This window comes from Nuphar pumila, chromosome 4 (genome assembly GCF_984573655.1).
Source record: "Nuphar pumila chromosome 4, dmNupPumi1.hap1.1, whole genome shotgun sequence".
Taxonomy (NCBI): domain Eukaryota; kingdom Viridiplantae; phylum Streptophyta; class Magnoliopsida; order Nymphaeales; family Nymphaeaceae; genus Nuphar; species Nuphar pumila.
This window is the reverse complement of record NC_143252.1, coordinates 137658693-137678570: the sequence shown is the minus strand read 5'-3', so window position 1 is coordinate 137678570 and position 19878 is coordinate 137658693.

Below are 19878 nucleotides of genomic sequence, written 5' to 3'. Positions count from 1 at the left end.
CATAAAATCATTTTTGAACGATATACTAGTATATCAATCATTAACATTGGTAGAAATCCTACTTAATAATATTTTGAACCATATAGTAGTATTTCAACTATTAACATTGGCAAAAATCATACTAAAAAATGTTTTTAAATTACATAATGGTATTTCAACCATAAATATTAAACATAAACCATTCTACCATATAAAAACCTATAGAAAAATTGTTTAAACTCTACAATGAAGATGATTAGCAAAAACACCTTAAGACAAATTTGAAATCCCCTTTCAAACCCTGTATGGTGGAGTTCCAACGGCACCCAACCCTATACTTTAGAAGATAGGGGTGATGAAGACCACCAAGCTACAAAACCACCAAGGGGTAGAGAAGAGAGCGCAAGAGAGGAGAGAGAGAGAGACAAAAAAAATGAGGGAGGGGGATGCTTGACCCCTCCAAATTTGTTTTTTCTAGAGCGAGAACCCTAGGGGACAAGATGGAGGGTGGAGAGTGTATGAGGGAGATTGGATTATAGAGATGAGTCAAGCTCACCTACCTCTCCAAGTTTCAAAGAGAGACTTACTCTTTTAGACCAAAATATAAAGTTGTCTTTATAAAAATAAGATTTGTAAGGCCTTTTAATGGAAAATTTTGGAAAGAGGCAAGGCTCCTTGTGATTTCAAAAAGGAGTCCACCTTTATCAAATTCGTTTTTTCTTTTTAATTAATTAGCTTATTTGACTTGGTCCACCCACCGTGGATGACCTCTCTAGTGGGTCCAACTAGGATCCGAATCCGGTTGGGTCCATTCCAACCCAACCCGGATCCAAATCCCAAAAGGGTTATAATTTTATGATAGTTTTAAATGTTTGAAAAGTAAATATTTAACATTATATTAATTTCCAAATTAATTTATAATTCATGTATAATAATTTACTTCATTGTTAATTAAGCATAGTTTTATTTAGTTTCTAGTTAATTAGAAATTAAATGCTAATTAATTCCAATTAATTAATAAATGGTTTCAAAATTTAACAATAAAAATGCTAGTCAATTCTAATTAATCAAACAATTACTACACCACTAGAATTGGCTAAAATTGCTGAATAATGAGTCAAAATTATAGGATAATAATCCTCTTAATATTGATTAAAATTTATAAAATTTATGAATCTTACACTCTACGTCGAATAGAGCCAACAATAAGGTAGAGAGAGAATATTAATCCCTCTAGGTGAGTTGTTGCTAATGAAAACATGAAAGAGGAGAGGGAGAAAAGGCATTTCCTCTAAGACTCTAGCTCAAGAACAAGAACAAAAAATGAACCAATTCAATAATTTCATTCATAATTAATCAAGAATAATAACACTTATTCATAGAGTCTACCTAAGAATCCTAAAAGAAGTAAAAGACCAAAAATAAGAAATCAAATAGGAAAGGAGGTCCTCCAGTCCCTTTTAAATTGGGTCTCTTAGGCAGATATGAATCCATAATGGCTTTTCGGGGTAGGTCCTAAGACAATTCGTAACAATCCACCCCTCTTAAACTCGCCTTGTCCTCAAGGCATGAGCTCTCTAGAAACTACTGCCACAACCGATCCTTGTCACTTCTGGGGTCAAACACTATGCACACGATTTTCCCACATGCCCTGATGGGATTGGGTCTTGGGACATGTATGGTCTGGGTCTGATCTTAGTTTAGATCTAGACTGGGTGGGGTTGAACTTTGGGTTAATTTTGTACCATGGTTTGAGTTTGAGCCTGGATAGGTAAGAAAATGGTTTTGGATAGGATATGACTAGATTGAGTACGGATCCATTTGTTTTAAATAGGATTTTGAATCACTGTGGTTCGAGCTTGATGGGTTTTGAGCAGAAAACAAGTCAATTCAAGGTAAATTTGGCCATGGTTGAAGTTGGATTGCGTTCAGACCTACTGAATTAGGGTGATGAGTTCAAGAACTAGGTTGAATTAAACTTTGGAGTGTCTGAACCAGATCTAACATGCTGGAACTGGATGAAAGGTAGTCAAACCAGGTTGAGCCACCCACTCATCAAGTGGTGGGGTTACTTCCCACTGGTTGCCCCACTGGTCAATTGGAGGGGTGGCAGTCAACAAGATCAAGTAAGTGGACGATTGCTGATTAGATTTCCTCTGCAATAGCCACTCAATTGGTTGGGTTCTACCCTGCTGATATGAGAGCGATGGTGGGACGAGCATCCCCCAATGCCATCCCTCGTCTTGAATAGGTGAACCCTCTAGTTGGTACTGGTGGGAAGAATCTCATCGATGAGGGTGGCTCCCAATGACCTGCCCTGTTCGATTAGTGGTGGTCGAACAATGTTCAGTCGATGACCCAATCCTTGATGGCTCTGCCTAGTTCTGCAAGCAACAGAAGAGAAGAAGAGGAAGGAGGGGTGGAACAAGCTTCATCCTGCAGTTCAAGTAAGATGAATCACCCATCTCTAGTGCTGATGGTAGGCGATAACAAGGGTTGTGAGGGAGAGACAAAAAGAAGGGGTTGGGCACTGGTAGAAAAAGGGGAAGAGAGAGATGGACAACAACTAAGAGGGGATGGGAAGAAAGTGGGGTGACACACGGCTAATGGAAGTCACATGTTAGGGCAGAGGGACATGTTGCATGCATAGTGACAAATTTTATGAAATTTATAAAAATCTCGCAATAATATTATGAGAAATTGTCTAAAAGTTTAAAACAACAATTTCTCACGAGAATTTTAAAATATCGTGAGATTTATGAAAAAACATAAATACCATGATTTAAACACGATATTTACATTGTAAACGACTATTTTTATGAAAAAACATGTATTTTTATTTTTAAATAATTTATTAATATTTTTTATAAAAATATTTTTTAATTTATTTTTTTATTGTCAAGATTTTGTTGAAAAAACTTGAGATTTATAAAAAAATTAAAATTCTTGTAAGTTTTTGAAAAGTGACATTTTGTTATTTTTTAGCATTTGTCACAATGGTTGTAGGTAGGAGCAGTGAGAGAGCATCTCTCTAGGGGTCAGGTCACACAAACGTGAAGGTAGGTGAGGGTCGCACTGAGCGACCATGGCCAATGAGGGGTCATTGGGTGTTTCTATGTTGTTGACGATTCTGACCATCTGTGCGGGCAAAAGTTGACCAAGCTCGATTGACGAAAAATGTCGGGTGGGTTCCCACTAGCAGCGTCTCCCCATCCCATCAGATTAGCCATGTAATGCAAGATCCTCTATAGCGCTCGTTCTACTCTGTCAAACCCTTCATCTATCATAATCTTGAGATGATTCACACTTCTCTTAAGATAGTCGAAGGACTTGTTAAGCTTCTCCATCACTCAAACAAATTTGAGACTCCCCGACATTTTGATCAATGTGATAATAGGAACCTAAAAGAATTTAAGAAGAGCATGGGCCCTTGCTGCGTAGAATAGGGCAGTTTGGCTGGTTGACATGTTTTTTTAGAAGCAATGCATTGATACCATTGTTAGAAACCCAACCCTTAGGGATAGACGCTTTTTACAAATTTGGCCTCGAAAAGGCTTTGGCGCAGGGAAATACGGTTTCGATCTAGCTAGGCTCTACACTGGATAGAGCCCATAGCAAGGCAGAGGAAGAATATCAATTCCTCTGTGTGGGTTACTACTGAGAAAAACGTGAAAGAGGAGAGGGAAAAAAGGTGTTTTCTCTAAGATTAGGCTCAAAAATAGAGAAAACCAAAAAATAAATTAATTCACTAATTTTATTTATAATAACACTTATTTATAAAGTCTGCTTAAGAGTCTTAAAAGAAGTAAGAGACCAAAAATAAGAATTCAAATAGGAAATAGGGTCCTCCAGTCTCTCTGTCATACTAGGTCTCTTGGGCGGATCTGAATCTAGAACAACTTTTCGGGGTCAAGTTCGAGACGGTTTGTAACACTTATGGCCTAGTTTCTTACAGTAGTATCACCTCGTAACAAACTTGTCCTTCACATTATGATTTTTGTCTTTATTACACTCTTTGAATTATTTTTTATCATGATCTTATGCTTTTGCCACTAAGACCTCATCTTGTTGAATATCAGTGCTAGTCAAACGTCTTATTATAGACCAATGATGTAGTTACATCATCAAACTTGATACTTTATTTTTTTTTACAAGAGTAGTCTTCAAATTTGCATATCTCAAAGATAATGATTTCAAGAAAATTAACGATTTATCAACCTTTTCGAGTACCACATCTAATTTCAAGAACTGACTCGTGATCTTGTTGAATACATTCAAATGCTCTAACATACTATTGCCTTCCTTCATCTTCAAATCATAGAGTTGCCTTCCTTCATCTTCAATCCAATAGAGTATGTTTGTCAAGGATTTCATCATATACAAACTCTCAAGCTTTTTTCATAGCTCTTTCGTAGATTCTATCTCAAGCATGTTATACATTATCTCATCCACAAGTCATGATCGAATCATGCTCAATGCTCTAAAGTTTAAATCCTTGTCACTCATAACTGATGTCTCACTAGTTATTACAAGTTGATGCTATCAGTTTACTTGTTCTACCAAATAATGTCTTGTACGCACCGTATTGAATCAACAGATCCTTAACCATTATTTTTCATAATGCAAAGTTCTCTTTATAATCAATTTTTTCTACCTCAAACTTAATATTTACCACCCTTGAGGCCATATCTTGTATTTGATTTTGTGAAACATTAAAGAACAAAGTATGTAGTTGCTTATATCTATTTTTATTTATTTGTCATATAAGAAAAAAAATAATTTATGATTTAAACATTAGATCTCAGAAACATTGAGGCTTACACCCTGAAACACCTCAAGGCTTATACTTTGTTTATATTTTCCAAAAAAATTGATGTGTTAAGATGCTACTACCATTGTACATTGATGCATTTTATTTTATTTTCTTGTTAGATTGAAGTAACATATACATATGTATCCAATGAAACGGTGTCTTGCAACATTTCAAGTTATTTACCCTTTGATTCTTTGATTCGATCAATTCAGTATTCAGATCTTTAATCAGCATAATCATATCATATGATCATTTTATATTAGTTATGAGTGATTTTCTTGCACCAATTATATATTATTCATGCCTTCCTATTTTAGAGACTTTATCTAGCCATGCTAAAATGATATTCACATAATCATGTTCACATTTTAGTATTTCCATATAAAAAAAGCTTGTTGCTATTTTAGCATTTTAGTGTGTAGAAATTTTAGCATTTTAACAATAATTTTACCAATTCTTTCTTTCAATTGTTTCATATCTTGATGTCAAAATATGTTTTGAATAACTATTTTCTTTACATTTTTTTTGTAATTGATATTTTGCTTACATCTTATACCGATTATCTTAAATATCTTACTTGGTTTCATTTTTTCTAATTGTTGTATAAATTTAATGTTGATGGTGAGTGTCATCTTGATATAAATGAATCATGCATCAGTTAGATATATGTAACAATGAAAGAGAAAACAACACATATTTTTTTAAAAGTGATAAAAAAGATTATGGATGAAAAACAAAAAAAATAATAAGAGATAATGATTATTGGTGAAATAGCAAACAAAAAAAGTTTTTTTTAAGAGATAAAAAAGATTATCGGTGAAAGAATAAACAAAAAAATGTTTTTTAAATAAGATAAAAAGATTATCAATGAAACTTTTTTGTCTTTTTTCCAAAAAAAAACATTTTTATTTGTTCTTTCATCGATAATCCTTTTTGTCTTCTTTAAAAAAAAAAATCACTAACAATCTTTCTTATTTCATTTTAGAAAAAAAATTTGATTTGTTCTTTCATCGATAATCTTCTTTATTGCCTTTAAAAAATTTATTTTCATTGATTGATAATTTTTTGTATTTTATTTAAAAAAACTTTTTATTTTTTTTCTTGCATCGATATTCCTTTTTATCTCATTTAAAAAAACATTTTTGTTTTTCTTTCACTAATAATCTTTTTTATATTTAAAAAAAACCATATTTGTTTTTTTCACTTATAATTTTTTTATCTCCTTTAAAAAAAATATTCTATCACCAATGATGTTTTTTATTTATTTTTGAAAAATGTTATTTAATTATTCTTTAACTCGTGATCTTTTTTATCTCATTTTCAAAATAAATTTTTTTTATTTGTTTCACCTATAATTTTTATCTCCTTTTCAAAAAAACTTTTTTATTTGTTCTTTCATCAATAATATTTTTTATCTCTTTTAAAAAAATTATTTGTTTTTTTTATAATCTTTTTTAACTATTAGAAAACTTTTTTGTTTGTTCTTTGATTAATAATCTTTTTTGTCTCCTTTTAAAAAAATTATGATTTTTTATTCTTTCACTGATAATGTTTTTTGATCTCCTAAAAAAAACTTTTTTGGTTTGTTCTTTTAGTGATAATTTTCTTTATCTCACTTTAAAAACTTCTTTGTTTATTCTTTCACTGATAACATTTTTTTATCTTTTTTTCAAAACAGAAAAGGCTTAAACCTTTAAAAACTTAGTTGTTCATTAAAAAGTCTTTATACAATTTAGTTATGTCTAAGGTTTTTTTAATTGAAAAAACATTATTTAGAAAATAAAAAATCTTAACATAACAACAAATTTCTGCTGATAAAAAATTAAATTAAATGTAAACAATCACCAATAAAAAACATAAATAATCTAGATTTAAGGTATATTTGAGTAGATAATCCTTATAAAGATTGACATCCTTCATTATATAAGAATTAGTCTGTGCAATTACCATGATTAACTTGAATAAAAAGTAGTTAAGAAAATAAAACTTTATTTCACATTAACTATTATTTAGTGTCAAAGAACATTGTTTCTTGGCATTTTCCGCAGAGACTATATAAAGGCTTCATGACCTTAAATGATTCAAACTTAAAATGTAAAATATAAAACAAAAAAAGAGCTTCATTTCTTCATGTTCTTGCATTACTAATCTCGGTTTTGCATGTTATAGAAATCACTAATAATAGTATAGATTAATATTTAACAATTATGATGATACAAGAAGTACAAGATAAAGAGTCTGTGGCACACATGAGGTTGTGGTGGTGATAAATCCTTATTTACTGATTTGCTAAAACATTAGGATTTTTATGTGGATAACCATCCCTGCTCTGGCACAAAAGATGTCAAAAAAGGCATTCTAGTAGTATTGTAGATAAGGCCAAGAAGTTTTATTAAGAGTGAGGGCAGTTTTCATTGGTAATGATGACCAAGTGCTGAAAAAAGCTTGTTGCCTTAGCCATACATGCCCAATGTTCTAAAGCTTATCAAATTAATAGGCATTCATTATATTGAATCAAGGGAGTTGAAATGTAATATTCATCATTCATTGGTGTCATCGCTTGTAGTAAGCAAACCATATATATCTAGTTGCTCTCTCTCTCTCTCTCTCTCTCTCTCTCTCTCTCTCTCTCTCTCTCTCTCTCTCTCTCTGACATGTGATCCCCATTAGAATTTAGATGTCAAGTTCCCGTTATGCCATGGTGCAGATTGCCAAAGGAAACAAATGGAGTGCACAAAGGTAAAAGGAATTTTGGAATGAGATGCATTTTGAAATTGAGTGTCGGGTTCAATAGATGGAAAATTGAGTGATGACTCTACATCTTCACTAAAATCAGTAAATTGATTGGAAGTAGCACTTTTACAGCAGTTTGCTGTGATTAGCAATTTGATCTTTTTTTTTTTGACGAAGAAAGCTGAGGTTAGGCAGATCCCCACCAGTTATACAACTCATACCATTGGGTTTTGAACTTACAACGTCCCAACACAGGGTGATGTGCACTAACTGCTCCTAGCAAACAAGTGGAGCCCCCATTGCTATTATAGCAATAGGGTGATGTGCACTAACTGCTCTTACCAAACAAGTGTAGCCCCTATTGCTATTAGCAATTTGATTCTTCAAATTAAAGCAAGTGACATGTGATAACAACACGTTGAACCATGCCAATAAAGTACAATTGAGCCAATCCATTCCTCAACAAGGAAATTGAGTTTTGATAACACCACCAACATGGAACCTCACCAAAATAGTGTAATCTATCTTATAAACAACACATTGGGTCAGCAACTCTATACCAACAGTTTTTAACTTGTCTATTAGCAGGGAGAAAACTTCTTGGAATTAACCGATGCATGACCATTAATCAGCCAACCCACCAGCCTCAGAAGCAGTGGAATTACAAATGCACCAATAGAAACTTTGACTCCCCATTTACAAAATAATAGTTGATTCGTTTTAGTGAATCATTTAATTGTAAAAGCTTAGAATACTTGATTCTTTAGTGCTTGATAACAAATCAATGAAAAAAAAGGATTCAAGTCAAGGGCATGATACCAATTGACATCATTGTGAATATATACATAAATTTTACCAGTTAGGGCATCTAGCAAACATATTGGGAGCTAGACTACAGCGTTCATGCCTAGTTTCACAGAGTCAGCAGACTTCTTCAGCATTAATTTGCCTTAAAAAGACACTTTTTTCCATGAAGGACAGGGAAACCACCCTCAGGATCAGAGACCTAGTCTGTCCGAATTGAAAAGTCGCCTGTATTTCTATGGGATGAGTCATATTTGATCCGATATTTGATCCAATTTTTACGATCGTGAAGGATGGGTCCAGTTAGAGATCTGGATTCAGTTTGGATCTATGAGAGTCCCCGTGGTACAGAATCTGCTAAAGAAATGAGAAAAATCCAAAGATTTTTATGTGGAAAATATAAAACAACAGGTCTGGTCAAGGCCAGATTTTTTATATGAACCTGTCCATGTTTATTAATTCAAATCTAAGTTGAAACTGGCTAGGTCAGATTACATTTGCTCTGAATTTCAATATATATATATATATATATATATATATATATATATATATATATATATATATATATATATATATATATATATATATATATATATATATATATATATATATATGTGGTAAAATGTGCTACTAATGAGGTAATGAATTAAAAATCATAAGTGTATCGACTCAATCTAACCACATAGATGTGTTCAGAATGGTTTGTTTGCTAAGGATCAAGCCTTGGATCATGCTTTTCTCATGTAAAAATATAATCTTTTGAGTTATGAACTTTTGGCACATTGTCAGTAGTTGATTTTTGGATCCATTTTAAACCCTAATTACTTGTCATAATCATATGATTCAAAACAAGTTTCCTACTGAACAAACCATGTAGATCACATCCTTAACATTTGATCTAAAGAACAAGAAAATTTTGAAGAAAAATGTGATTTCTACTCATTATTCCTTACCTTCATTAATAGCCAATATTTACCCTATATGGACGGACAGACAACGACGTTCATACCTTGAAAAGTCACTTTTGAAATTGAGTCCCCAAGCTTCGGCTTACGCCTATGGGATTTAAACCTGGACTGTCCGTCTAACAGTCCAGGTCCCATCCCACTATGTCAAACCCCTGGCCCTCGTTAATGCAAGGGGTTTGGCACCTGAACCCTAACTACCTGTCTAGTGGCCAAGGCTCCTTCCACTGCACCAAACCCCTTGGGGCTTGCCTTGAAAAAGTGGCCCGTATTTCTCGTGTAATAGGAGACTTGCAGAAGTTTATTTGTGCTAATTAACCTTACTTGACCATTCCTAAAGAAAAAGTTTTAAATATATAGATTAATCAGGAAAAAAGAGAAGAACATGATGATCGTGGCTTCATTAGCAGCTTGGAGCTGCCTTCCATCAATTCAAAAGAACCAGTTGAAATTGGTTTGCGAATCCATCATCAAAAAGACCTATGACATAAACACATGATCAAAGAGACGTGGTGGTTATTCACAAGCAATAACTAACAACAGTTAAACATATCATAATGCAAATAAAACCCTGGACATCCTCTCGAGGGTGGATCCGGTGTGGGGCCTGGACCGTTGTATTGAGAAAAACAAATTTTTCCCAAGTGTAAATCAATGGAATCAATATATGTATATAACAATAGAAGTTAAAGAAACACATAAGATTTATGTGGTCCCCTCAAACTGAGGTACGTCCGCGACGACTGATAGGTCAGTGCCTTCCACTATCTTCAAACAGAGTTTACAAAGTAGCCAAAAAATATATAAGCCTTACAAATATACAAAGGTGTAAAGAAATAACAAGAGGGAAGACTTCACCGAAAATGAACAAATATTTTGAAAAACCAACCACACGAAGCCACTCCAAAAAGAAGTGGACAAAAACTCCTTGCTAGTAGAACAAAAAAAAAACTTCTCTACACACTCTCATGTCTTAAAAAAGAGAACGAGAGTCGCAATTAATGGGGTAGTTGAATCATCATTGAGACAATCAAAGGTCATGCTTGGGAATTCCTCCTAAATAATAATTATGAGTTGTACCAATGAGCATGCCATAAATTATCAATTAACAAAAGCTCTAATCAACAAATAGATGGGTCCCACAAAGGACGAAAACCCAACAATTCTCTCCCTCCCGACCTATGTGGAGGCTTCAACCATTCCTACCAAGAGTCGACACTTTTCATGCTTGTCTTCAGGCAATGCCTTAGTCAACATATCTGAAATATTATCATCAGTATGAACTTTCTCAAGTTGTAACAATTTATCATTCAAGACATCACAAATCCAATGGTATCTAACATCAATATGTTTCGATCTTGAATGAAATGAGAAATTCTTGCTCAAGTGGATTGCACTCTGACTATCACAATCAAGGACATATCTTTCTTGTTTTAATCCCAACTCTTGTAAGAATTTTTTCATCCATAGTAATTCCTTGTTTGCTTCTGTGATGGCGATGAACTCAGCTTCTGTAGTAGAGAAAGCTACACACTTCTGTAATCTTGATTGCCATGCAACTGCTTCCCCTGCAAAAGTAATCAAATAACTAGAAGTAGATTTCCTACTATCAACATCACCAACTATATCAGAATTTGTGAACCCATCAATAATAGACTCACTTTTTTCAAAACACAAACTCATCTTTGAAGTGCCCTGAAGATACCTCAGAATCCATTTCACTGTTGTTGAGTGTTCTTTCCCCGGATTTGATAGAAATTGACTAACAACTCCAACTGCATGAGCAATATCCGGTCGAGTACAAACCATGGCATACATCAAAGAACCAACTGTTGAAGCATAGAGAATTTTCTACATCTCTTTTTCTTCTTCATCACTTGTAGGACATTGACTTGAGCTAAGTTTGAAATGTTCTACAAGTAAACAATTAACAGGCTTTGCTTTGTCCATATTAAACCTCTCAATAACCTTTTTAATATAATTCTTTTGTGATAACCAGATCAACCTATGTGATCTATCATGAACAATTCTTATCCCAAGAATTTATCTTACTTGACCTAAGTTCTTCATGGCAAAGGACTTACTCAGTTTTAACTTCAACTTGCTAATCTTGCTTGTGTTTTGGCCCACAATTAACATATCATCAACGTAAAGCAAAAGAATAGTAAAATTATTATTTAGAAATTTTTTGTACCACTGTCTCGGTGCTTACTTCAATCCATACAAGCTCTTCTTCAGTTTGCAAACTAATTGATCCTTAGCCTTGTCAATGAAACCCTCAGGTTGCTCTATATAAATTTCTTCTTCTAAGTCACCATGCAAAAATGCGGTCTTCACATCAAGCTGCTCAACTTCTAAATTCATACTTGCAGTTATACCAAGTACAGTTCGGACGGAGGACATCTTCACAACTGGTGAGAAGATCTCATCAAAATCAATTCCCTTCTTCTGATTAAAACCTTTCACAACAAGTTGTGCCTTGAATCTAGGTTGAGAGTTGTTCTCATCATTCTTTTGTCTAAAGACCCATTTGTTTTTCAAAATCTTCTTCACTTTAGGTGGCTTCACCAAATCATATGTGTGATTCTCATGTAATGTCTTCATTTCCTCTTTCATGGCCTTAAACCACTCAATTTTGTTTTCATGCTCCAAAACTTATTGATAAGTCTATGGCTCATCTGGATCTGTTATCATCACATACTCATTTGAAGAGTATTTTCTAGATGGTTGTTTCTCTCTGGTAGATCTTCTTAATGGTGTTGGTAGTAGTGGCTCTTGGGGTAACTGCTCCCCCTCAATCTCTAGCTCAACATTTTCTTTCACTACATCATCATGAGATGTTTGCATCTCCTCAATGATATCATGAACAACAGGTAAATCAAGAGGATCTAAGTCAACAAGATCTCCAGTTCTAGACTCAAGCTTGTCAATGTCTTCAATAATCTGATCTTCCAAAAAAACAACATCTCAGCTTCTGACAACCTTTTTATCAATTAGATCATACAATCTGTAGCCAAATTCTTCATGCCCATAGCCAAGAAATATGTACTACTTTGCTTTTGGATCAAGCTTGAACCTCTCATCCTTTGAAATATGAACAAAGGCTCTGTAGCCAAATACTCTTAAGTGATCATAGAAGACTTCCTTCCCTGTCTAAATTTTCTCTAGAACATCGCCATTCAACAGAATAGAAGGAGACAAAATGATAAGATCAACTGTTGTTCTCATTGCCTCACCCCAAAAGGATCTTGGCAATTTAAAATATGACAGCAAACATCTGACTCTCTCAAGAATTGTGTGATTCATTCTCTCTGCAAACCCCATTCCGTTGAAATGTCTTTCTGACTGTCTTTTCATTTTGATGTCATGATTTGTGCAATACTGATCAAATGGCTCAATGTATTCACCACCATTATCTGAGCGAACACATTTCAATTGTCTACCAGTTTCTCTTTCAACCATGGCTTGAAAATGTTTAAATACATCTAGAACTTGATCTTTAGTTCTCAGTGTATAAGCCCAAACTAATCTAGAATGATCATCAATAAAAATAGCAAAATATACTGCACCACCAAGTGTCTTAACCTTTAAATGACCACATACATCAGGATGTATCAAATCTAGAACATGAGTTTTTCTAGATGCAATGTTTCTATGAAATGATACTCTATTTTGTTTACCATGAAAACAATAAACATATGTTTTCAAAGATGTATCTTTTATTCCTGCTAGAAGCTTTTTCTTGAACAAAACTTACAGTCCTTTCTCACTCATATGCCCGAGCCTTCTATGCCATAGATCAGTGGATGAGTCATTCTCCACAACATTCACAACTCCCTTGCAAATCTTTGCTTGCACAGTGTAAAGAGAACAAGTCTTCTTTCCTTTTGCTACCACCAGAGAACCTTTGGATAACTTTCACCTTTTATCACTGAAATTGTTATAGTAGCCTTCTTTATCCAACTTTCCAGCAGAGATTAAATTCAGTCGAATATCCAGTACATACCTCACATCTTTAAACAATAATTTGCAGTCAATATTTATTTTTAAGCAAATATCACATATACTGATAATTTTTTATACATCTTTATTTATCATTCGAACATTCTTGAAATCACCTTGCGAGTAAGAAGTAAAGAAATCATCCCACGAGGTAACATGAAATGAAGCTTCAGAATCAATTACCCAATCTATCGCTTGTTCTATCAAATTAATGCTAGTATCATCACAGATAATCATGAATTCACCATCTATGACTATAGATATATCATTTTATCTTTTCTCTTTGTTCTGCTCTTTGAACTTGAGTTTTCTGCACTCCTGTTTCATGTGTCCTTTTTTGTGGCAATAATAACACTCGAAGTCTTTCTTTGAACTAGAGCTTGAACGGCCTCTAGATTTGTCACGGTTGTGCGGATCCCTACACTTACTCCTACCTCTCCCCCGATTTTTCATTACAAGAGCCTCGGAGTGAGAAGGACCTGATGATTTTTTTTCTTGTTTCTTCATTTAGCAGACTGCTGGTAACTTTGTTCATTGTTACCATTTTATCAGGTGCATAGTTACTAACGGTGACCATCAAGGTTTCCCAACTTTTAGGAAATGAACTAAGAAGTAACAAAGCTTGCAACTCATCATCAAAAGTAATTTTCATGGTGGTCAACTGATTCACAATGTTCTTAATCTCATTCAAATATTTTGCAATAGAAGTGCCCTCTTTATATTTGAGATTCACAAGCTTTCGAAATAGGAAAGCTTTGTTCACTGCCATCTTTCTATTAAAGACTCTTCAGTTTGGTCCAAAGACTATGTGCTGAATTTTCTGTAGAAATGTGATGAAAAATACTATCATCAATTTATTGTCGAATGAAATCGATAACTTTTCGATCTAGTTTTTTTTATTCATCATCTTTCATATCTTCTGGTTTGCCGCTATCACCATCTATGGGTTCATCCAAATCTTTACAAACCAAAAGATCTTTCATTTTTGTTTTTCAATTCATTCAATTTGTATCATTCAAAATAATCATACGCCCAACGTTGCTTTCCATAATTTACATGTGTAAAATATAACAAATCGGAACTGGATTAACCTAGATCTGATACCAGATGTTGAGAAAAACAAGCTTTTTCCAAGTGTAAATCAATGAAAGCAATATATGTATATCACAACAGAAGTTAAAGAAACACACAAGATTTATGTGGTTCCCTCAAACTGAGGTACATCCATGGCGATCGATAGGTCAGTGCATTTCACTATCTTCAAACAGAGTTTACAAAGTGACCAAAAAAGACATAAGCCTTGCAAACACACAAAGGTGTAGAGAAATAATAAGAGGGAAGACCTCACCGAAAATGAATAAATATTATGAAAAAATAGTCACACGAAGCCACTCCAAAAAGAAGTGGAGAAAAACTTTTTGCTAGCAGAACAAAAAAAAACTCTTCTCTACACACTCTCATGTCTTTAAAAAGAGAACGAGAGTCGCAATTAATAGGGGTAGTTGAATCGTCATTGAGGCAATCAAAGGTCGTGCTTGAGAATTCCTCCTAATACCAATGAGCATGCCATAAATTATCAATTAACAAAAGCTCTATTTAGCAAATAGATGGGTGAAACCCAACACGTTGGTTGGCTAGATGGACCCGACAGCATATACAGCAAGGTTCCTTCCCAACCGAGTTTACAACCTGCTCGGTGAGGTGGGCTGATTGTTTTTAAAATTCGTTCATAAGGTGACTCAATTTGACGATTCCATTGATCGGACTTCAATCAAGTTGGATGGAATCGATTTGGAATTCTATGAATAGAAAAGGAAAATGCAAAACTTTGAGGAAAATATGAAAGTTTTTTCCCCATGGAATTTAATTGTTGTTTTTAAATCACTTCAACGTTGAAGAACAATAAGAATGATGAAAAAATAATATTTTTTTCTTATGATTTGATAGCAAAAAGTGAAAAGGTTAACGCCAATTGATCTTTGATGTTGGTGTTTTGGGTTCTTTGCGGTTTTGTTTTTAGTGAATATCTAATGGAACATGAATCACACGTATAAAAGGAACAACTGAAAAGGAGAGTTGGGAAAAATGGATCTTACAAATATTTCGGTCTTAAGTTTTTGGACAATGCTTTTTTTTTTTTATTTGGATACGCAAGACTGGCAGATAAATTGAAACAAGACCCGAAGGCTAACCATCCAGCTACCTCATGTACCCCTTTGAACAAACGGTTGATTGGTTGACTGTGGGGTACAAAAAAAAATTGAGGGCAGATCAGGGGAAATGTGACTGCACACTTTGAGTGTGCTGCCATCCAGCTACCTCATTGATCCCAAAGATGGTGGGTGCTCAGGTGCTGCAGCATGCTAAGGCTCTGTTTGGGGGCTGTTGTTGGGAGGGGCGACGACGGAGGTGACAAAATCATCACCGTCTCTCCTCCCAAAACAACATTTTCAATCGATCAAGGCCACAGGGATTTCATGATTCCCCCGTTGGCCATGCTTAGGGATGTCAATGGGTTGGGTTTAACCTGGACCTGGCCCATACGAAACCCTATAGTGTCAGGGTTTGGTGATAAATAAGGTCTGATTAGAATCTTGGTCATACCCAAAGGGTCCGATTGATATATGGAATCAGGTATGGTTTGTAAAATTTCATACCAGACCTAGGCCCGACTCGAGTTTCGACTAAGATCCATAATTTTTTAATATAAAAAAGTTTAAAAAATATTATTTTATCTGGTATAATCGGGTCTGGTTCATGTAATCCTTATAGAATCTAGGTATGGTTTTTCCTATGGTGAGTCCGATTGGACCTGAGTTCGGATCCCGGTACCATCATCTCAAAGCAGGTCCGGGTTTGGTTATACCTAAGTCTGAACCAATCTGAGTGGTTGACACCCCTAGCCGTGCTCAACAATTGCTCTCAAACAAAGGTTAAAATACATAATCACAGTGCACGTGATCCTCTTTTAAAAAAGAATGCATTGTGTCATCAATGATACTTCAATGTAATCGGCCCTTTCACATGGACTTGGGTCAAAATCGGTTTCACTCATCCCTTATGTCATTCCAATCTTCATACCCCTCGTTGGGATTTCATTGATGCATGTTGTTTTGATCAAATCGGACTCCAGTGATAGACATCATTCATTTGGTGAAGATCAAAATTTAAATCATACTTGCAGGATTTTTTTGGTGATTCGAAAACCACCAGTTGACTTACAACAAAATTTTATAATTAAAAAAGGTGTACTTTTTTCGTTGAAAAAATACCAACCAATGATGAATCCATCTATATAGAGGCTCAGATTTTATCAAAATAACTTGCAACAGAATGTTTAAGAAAGGTATTAAGATGGGGATGACACAGAGGATGAGTGGAACTTTAAGTACCGGATTAGGATCGATGCTATGAAACAGTATGGTGTACGGACGTGGACTCCAAGACAGACCATATGTTCCCCCCGGATGATTCACTGAATCCCACGTCTGTGTTCGGGGCTTTGAATGAGCACCACGTATACAAGCACATGGGGCTCGTATTCTCGTGTATGTTGACATAACTTTGCATCGGACTCTGGTGTTGTTACAAAGACTTAAGTACCCTTTCTTGCTATTCTTTTCATAAAGTGATGGTTTGAGAAAATGACAAAAATGCTCTTTATTCAAAAAAGAAAAAACAAACAGTTCAATAAAAGGACAAACATGTCCGACATCCAAAAAGTCGAGGATGATGTTGACTCTTCAAAGTCTTTTTTTTCTTTCTCCGTTCAAAAAAATGACAAACATGTCCTCCATCCAGAAAGTCGAGGATGATGTTGATTCTTCAAAGTCTTCTTCTTCTTTCTCCGTTCAAAAAAAGGACAAACATGGCCTCCATCCAAAAAGTCGAGGATGACGTTGACTCTTCAAAGTCTTCTTCTTCTTTCTCCGTAAAACAGTGTAAAACCCTCTCTCTTTCTCTCTAGAGAAGAAATCAAGGGAGGCAAAGAGTTCTCTCTGGAGAAGGCCATGAACATCAACTCTCTAACTCTCTCTCCCTTCTCTCTCTACTTCTGTGCACATCCAACAGACGATCCTACATTGCTCCATCAAACACCAACTGACCTGCACACTGACTGTAGCATCGTTCAACTTGAAGAGTTGTGGAATCTGATTTAGAGTTTTTACCCTTACAGAAGGGGGGTCTGAGGGCTCCTCTCATCGTGGGTAGCATCATTCAACTTGATGAGTTGTGGAGCCTGATTTAGAGTTTTTGCCCTTACAAGAGAGGGTCCGGGTGCTCCCCCCTCCCCGGCGCGGATCTCGAATGTAGTATTAGAATTTTTTGGGGGCCTTTCAACAGCGATTTGTAGTGTTATCGGGCTTTCCTACAGCGATTTATAGTATTTTCGGGTCTCCAACAAGCCCCACAACGATTTATAGTGTTATCCGGCTTTTCAACAGCGATTTGTAGTGTCTTCCGCAAATCGCTATAGCGATTTATAGTATTTTTGGATCTCACTATAGCGATTTGTAGTGTCTTTCGCAAATCGCTATAGCGATTTATAGTGTTTTTGAATCTCACTATAGTGATTTGTAGTGTCTTCCGCAAATCGCTATAGTGATTTATAGTGTTATTCAGTAAGCAAAGCGCTACCCGAATTAGGACCAAGTTGTCAGGGTCATATCTCCCTAACCGGAGGTCATATTCCAAATCCGTAAAAAGTGGTGTCTTTGTTATTGAGTCTAGTTTATTTCTGTAAATTTTAAGCAATTTCTATGGTCATTTCATTCCCTATTTTAACTAAAAACCATACCCTTATTATTTTGTGTTATTTGAGTTGCACAACACCATTCTCGCTTGACATCCACATCTTGATTCTGGCATGCTCCCTGTTGGATTTTTCATTGATTTCTTCTAACCTTGCTTGGAACAAATATATGTATTTCTCACCACGACACCCTATGCATTTTTTGACCACGACACCCGGGACCCGTGCCGGGGGGAGCCCCTGAACCCCCCTCCTATAAGGGCAAAAACTCTAAATCAGGCTCCACAACGAATCAAGTTGAACGATGCTACCCACGCTGGGAGGAGCCCCCAAACCCTCCTCCTATAAGGGCACAAACTCTAAATCAAGTTCCACAACTCATCAAGTTGAATGATGCTACCCACGTTGGGAGGAGCCCTCAGACCCCCCTTTCTGTAAGGGTAAAAACTCTAAATCAGACTCCACAACTCTTCAAGTTGAATGATGCTACCCACGCTGGGAGGAGCCCCCAGACCCCTCTCCTATAAGGGTAAAAACTCTGAATCAGGATCTACAACTCATTTAGTTGAATGATGCTACCCACGCTAGGATGAGCCCCCAAACCCTCCTCCTGTAAGGGTAAAAACTCTGAATCAGGCTCCACAACAGTCAATGTGCAGGTCAGTAGGTGCTTGATGAAGCAATGTAGGATCTTCTGCTGGATGTGCACAGAAGCAGAAATAGAAGGAAGAGAGAGAGTGAATCAGGCTTAAGTACCATCTCCTCAATTGGTGCAAAAACTCTGAATCAGGCTCCACAACGAATCAAGTTGAACGATGTTATCCACGTTGAGAGGAGCCCCCAAACCCTCCTCCTATAAGGGAAAAAACTCTAAATAAAGCTCCACAACTCATCAAGTTGAATGATGCTACCCACGTTGGGAGGAGCCCTCAGACCCCCCTTCTGTAAGGGTAAAAACTCTGAATCAGACTCCATAACTCTTCAAGTTGAATGATGCTACCCACACTGGGAGGAGCCCCTCAAACCCCCCTTTCTGTAAGGGTAAAAACTCTAAATCAGACTCCACAACTCTTCAAGTTGAATGATGCTACCCACGCTGGGAGGAGCCCCCAGACCCCTCTCCTGTAAGGGTAAAAACTCTGAATCAGGATCTACAACTCTTCAAGTTAAATGATGCTACCCATGCTGGGATGAGCCCCCAAACCCTCCTCCTGTAAGGGTAAAAACTTTGAATCAGACTCCACAACAGTCAATGTGCAGGTCAGTCGGTGCTTGATGGAGCAATGTAGGATCTTCTGCTGGATGTGCACAGAAGCAGAAATAGAAGGGAGAGAGAGAGTGAGAGGGTTGATGTTCATGGCCTCCTCCAGGGGAGATTTCTTTCTCGGATAATCCTACAGTGCAGAGACTGGGTCTTAAATAATCATCTTCGGGGCACTTAAGTCTTTACAACCACTCCTTTTCAAGAATCGTCATTTTTTTTGCACCAATGGAGGAGAGGGTACTTAAGTCTTTGCAATCGCATCAAACTCCAACGCTAATTAATGGTGACAAACATGGGGATACGAGACGCACATGCTTACATACGTGGTGCTCTTTGGGACCCCCGAACATGAGATGTAGCTAACTGCCCTATTGGGGGGGAACATATAACCTGCTTCGCTCAACTGCCACTCACCATTCACCAATTGTTCAGCATGACCTGATCTGCTTTCAACCCTCAACGGTCGAGCATTGAGCAAAGAGGCTGACTTGTTTCTACTCGTTCCTTCTTCACCCATTTTCCGCTCTCTCGTGTCCTATCCTCTCTTTCATACATATCGAATTCT